Genomic DNA, 6,000 nt, shown 5'->3' with positions numbered 1-6,000 from the left:
AATGTGTGTAAACGTGTATGTGTGTGTACTTGTGTAGTGTGTATACGTGTATATGTGTGTACATGTGTAATGTGTGTATATGTATATATGTGTGTACATGTGTAGTGTGTGTATACGTGTATATGTGTGTACATGTGTAGTGTGTGTATACGTGTATATGTGTGTACATGTGTAATGTGTGTATACGTGTATATGTGTGTACACGTGTAATGTGTGTATATGTGTGTACATGTGTAGTGTGTGTATATGTGTGTACATGTGTAATGTGTGTATACGTGTATATGTGTGTACATGTGTAATGTGTGTATGTCTGTACACGTGTAATGTGTGTATATGTGTGTACATGTGTAATGTGTGTATACGTGTATATGTGTGTACATGTGTAATGTGTGTATATGTGTGTACATGTGTAGTGTGTGTATATGTGTGTACATGTGTAATGTGTGTATACGTGTATATGTGTGTACATGTGTAATGTGTGTATGTCTGTACACGTGTAATGTGTGTATATGTGTGTACATGTGGAGTGTGTGTATACGTGTATATGTGTAATGTGTGTATACGTGTATATGTGTGTACATGTGTAATGTGTGTATACGTGTATATGTGTGTACATGTGTAATGTGTGTATATGTGTGTACATGTGTAGTGTGTGTATATGTGTGTACATGTGTAATGTGTGTATACGTGTATATGTGTGTACATGTGTAATGTGTGTATGTCTGTACACGTGTAATGTGTGTATATGTGTGTACATGTGGAGTGTGTGTATACGTGTATATGTGTGTAATGTGTTTATACGTGTATATATGTACATGTGTAATGTGTGTATGTGTGTACATGTGTAATGTGTGTATACGTGTATGTGTGTGTACTTGTGTAGTGTGTGTATACGTGTATATGTGTGTACATGTGTAATGTGTGTATATGTGTGTACATGAGTAGTGTGTGTATATGTATATATGTGTGTACACGTGTAGTGTGTGTATACGTGTATATGTGTGTACATGTGTAATGTGTGTATACGTGTATATGTGTGTACATGTGTAATGTGTGTATATGTGTGTACATGTGTCGTGTGTGTATATGTGTGTACATGTGTAATGTGTGTATACGTGTATATGTGTGTACATGTGTAATGTGTGTATGTGTGTACACGTGTAATGTGTGTATATGTGTGTACATGTGGAGTGTGTGTATACGTGTATATGTGTGTAATGTGTGTATACGTGTATATATGTACATGTGTAATGTGTGTAAACGTGTATGTGTGTGTACTTGTGTAGTGTGTATACGTGTATATGTGTGTACATGTGTAATGTGTGTATATGTATATATGTGTGTACATGTGTAGTGTGTGTATACGTGTATATGTGTGTACATGTGTAGTGTGTGTATACGTGTATATGTGTGTACATGTGTAATGTGTGTATACGTGTATATGTGTGTAAACGTGTAATGTGTGTATATGTGTGTACATGTGTAGTGTGTGTATATGTGTGTACATGTGTAATGTGTGTATACGTGTATATGTGTGTACATGTGTAATGTGTGTATACGTGTACATGTGTAATGTGTGTATACGTGTATATGTGTGTACATGTGTAATGTGTGTATACGTGTATATGTGTGTACATGTGTAATGTGTGTATATGTGTGTACATGTGTAGTGTGTGTATATGTGTGTACATGTGTAATGTGTGTATACGTGTATATGTGTGTACATGTGTAATGTGTGTATGTGTGTACACGTGTAATGTGTGTATATGTGTGTACATGTGGAGTGTGTGTATACGTGTATATGTGTGTAATGTGTTTATACGTGTATATATGTACATGTGTAATGTGTGTATGTGTGTACATGTGTAATGTGTGTTTACGTGTATGTGTGTGTACTTGTGTAGTGTGTGTATACGTGTATATGTGTGTACATGTGTAATGTGTGTATATGTGTGTACATGTGTAGTGTGTGTATATGTATATATGTGTGTACATGTGTAGTGTGTGTATACGTGTATATGTGTGTACATGTGTAATGTGTGTATACGTGTATATGTGTGTACATGTGTAATGTGTGTATATGTGTGTACATGTGTAGTGTGTGTATATGTGTGTACATGTGTAATGTGTGTATATGTGTGTACATGTGGAGTGTGTGTATACGTGTATAATGTGTGTATACGTGTATATATGTACATGTGTAATGTGTGTATACGTGTACATGTGTATATGTGTGTACATATGGAGTGTGTGTATACGTGTATATGTGTGTAATGTGTGTATACGTGTATATATGTACATGTGTAATGTGTGTAAACGTGTATGTGTGTGTACTTGTGTAGTGTGTATACGTGTATATGTGTGTACATGTGTAATGTGTGTATATGTATATATGTGTGTACATGTGTAGTGTGTGTATACGTGTATATGTGTGTACATGTGTAATGTGTGTATACGTGTATATGTGTAATGTGTGTATGTGTGTACATGTGTAATGTGTGTATATGTGTGTACATGTGTAATGTGTGTATGTGTGTACATGTGTAATGTGTGTATATGTGTAATGTGTGTATACGTGTACATGTGTAATGTGTGTATACGTGTATATGTGTAATGTGTGTATACGTGTATATGTGTGTACATGTGTAATGTGTGTATACGTGTATATGTGTGTACATGTGTAATGTGTGTATGTGTGTACATGTGTAATGTGTGTATACGTGTATATGTGTGTACATGTGTAATGTGTGTATACGTGTACATGTGTAATGTGTGTATATGTGTATATGTGTGTACATGTGTAATGTGTGTATACGTGTATATGTGTGTACATGTGTAATGTGTGTATATGTGTGTACATGTGTAGTGTGTGTATACGTGTATATGTGTGTACATGTGTAATGTGTGTGTACGTGTATATGTGTGTACATGTGTAATGTGTGTATATATGTGTGTACATGTGTAGTGTGTATACGTGTATATGTGTGTACATGTGTAATGTGTGTATACGTGTATATGTGTGTACATGTGTAATGTGTGTATACGTGTATATGTGTGTACATGTGTATATGTGTGTATACGTGTATATGTGTGTACATGTGCAATGTGTGTATATGTGTGTACATGTGTAGTGTGTGTATATGTGTGTACATGTGTAATGTGTGTATACGTGTATATGTGTGTACATGTGTAATGTGTGCATGTGTGTACACGTGTAATGTGTGTATATGTGTGTACATGTGGAGTGTGTGTATACGTGTATATGTGTGTAATGTGTGTATACGTGTATATATGTACATGTGTAATGTGTGTATGTGTGTACATGTGTAATGTGTGTATACGTGTATGTGTGTACTTGTGTAGTGTGTATACGTGTATATGTGTGTACATGTGTAATGTGTGTATACGTGTATATGTGTGTACATGTGTAATGTGTGTATATGTGTGTACATGTGTAGTGTGTGTATATGTGTATATGTGTGTACATGTGTAGTGTGTGTATACGTGTATATGTGTGTACATGTGTAGTGTGTGTATACATGTATATGTGTGTACATGTGTAATGTGTGTATATATGTGTGTACATGTGTAGTGTGTATACGTGTATATGTGTGTACATGTGTAATGTGTGTATACGTGTACACGTGTAATGTGTGTATATGTGTGTACATGTGGAGTGTGTGTATACGTGTATATGTGTGTAATGTGTTTATACGTGTATATATGTACATGTGTAATGTGTGTATGTGTGTACATGTGTAATGTGTGTATACGTGTATGTGTGTGTACTTGTGTAGTGTGTATACGTGTATATGTGTGTACATGTGTAATGTGTGTATACGTGTATGTGTGTGTACTTGTGTAGTGTGTATACGTGTATATGTGTGTACATGTGTAATGTGTGTATATGTATATATGTGTGTACATGTGTAGTGTGTGTATACGTGTACATGTGTGTACATGTGTAATGTGTGTATACGTGTATATGTGTGTACATGTGTAGTGTGTGTATACATGTATATGTGTGTACATGTGTAATGTGTGTATATATGTGTGTACATGTGTATACGTGTATATGTGTGTACATGTGTAATGTGTGTATACGTGTATATGTGTGTACATGTGTAATGTGTGTATACGTGTATATGTGTGTACATGTGTAATGTGTGTATATGTGTGTACATGTGTAGTGTGTGTATATGTGTGTACATGTGTAGTGTGTGTATACGTGTACATGTGTGTACATGTGTAATGTGTGTATACGTGTATATGTGTGTACATGTGTAGTGTGTGTATACATGTATATGTGTGTACATGTGTAATGTGTGTATATATGTGTGTACATGTGTATACGTGTATATGTGTGTACATGTGTAATGTGTGTATACGTGTATATGTGTGTACATGTGTAATGTGTGTATATGTGTGTACATGTGTAGTGTGTGTATATGTGTGTACATGTGTAATGTGTGTATACATGTATATGTGTGTACATGTGTAATGTGTGTATGTGTGTACACGTGTAATGTGTGTATATGTGTGTACATGTGGAGTGTGTGTATACATGTATATGTGTGTACACGTGTAATGTGTGTATATGTGTGTACATGTGGAGTGTGTGTATACATGTTAATGTGTGTACATGTGTAGTGTGTGTATACATGTATATGTGTGTACATGTGTAGTGTGTGTATACGTGTATATGTGTGTACATGTGTAGTGTGTGTATACGTGTATATGTGTGTACATGTGTAATGTGTGTATACGTGTACATGTGTAATGTGTGTATACGTGTATATGTGTGTACATGTGTAATGTGTGTATACGTGTATATGTGTGTACATGTGTAATGTGTGTATATGTGTGTACATGAGTAGTGTGTGTATATGTATATATGTGTGTACATGTGTAGTGTGTGTATACGTGTATATGTGTGTACATGTGTAATGTGTGTATACGTGTATATGTGTGTACATGTGTAATGTGTGTATATGTGTGTACATGTGTAGTGTGTGTATATGTGTGTACATGTGTAATGTGTGTATATGTGTGTACATGTGGAGTGTGTGTATACGTGTATAATGTGTGTATACGTGTATATATGTACATGTGTAATGTGTGTATACGTGTACATGTGTAATGTGTGTATACGTGTATATGTGTGTACATGTGTAATGTGTGTATACGTGTATATGTGTGTACATGTGTAATGTGTGTATATGTGTGTACATGTGTAGTGTGTGTATACGTGTATATGTGTGTACATGTGTAGTGTGTGTATACATGTATATGTGTGTACATGTGTAATGTGTGTATACGTGTATATGTTTAATGTGTGTATGTGTGTACATGTGTAATGTGTGTATATGTGTGTACATGTGTAATGTGTGTATGTGTGTACATGTGTAATGTGTGTATATGTGTATATGTGTGTACATGTGTAGTGTGTGTATACGTGTATATGTGTGTACATGTGTAGTGTGTGTATACATGTATATGTGTGTACATGTGTAATGTGTGTATATATGTGTGTACATGTGTAGTGTGTATACGTGTATATGTGTGTACATGTGTAATGTGTGTATATGTGTGTACATGTGTAGTGTGTGTATATGTGTATATGTGTGTACATGTGTAGTGTGTGTATACGTGTATATGTGTGTACATGTGTAGTGTGTGTATACATGTATATGTGTGTACATGTGTAATGTGTGTATATATGTGTGTACATGTGTAGTGTGTATACGTGTATATGTGTGTACATGTGTAATGTGTGTATACGTGTACACGTGTAATGTGTGTATATGTGTGTACATGTGGAGTGTGTGTATACGTGTATATGTGTGTAATGTGTTTATACGTGTATATATGTACATGTGTAATGTGTGTATGTGTGTACATGTGTAATGTGTGTATACGTGTATGTGTGTGTACTTGTGTAGTGTGTATACGTGTATATGTGTGTACATGTGTAATGTGTGTATACGTGTATGTGTGTGT

The sequence above is a fragment of the Anarhichas minor genome, unplaced genomic scaffold (genome assembly GCF_050575085.1).
Source record: "Anarhichas minor isolate MPS153535 unplaced genomic scaffold, ASM5057508v1 ptg000086l, whole genome shotgun sequence".
NCBI classification, from domain to species: Eukaryota; Metazoa; Chordata; class Actinopteri; order Perciformes; family Anarhichadidae; genus Anarhichas; species Anarhichas minor.
Note: the sequence above shows the minus strand (reverse complement) of the source record.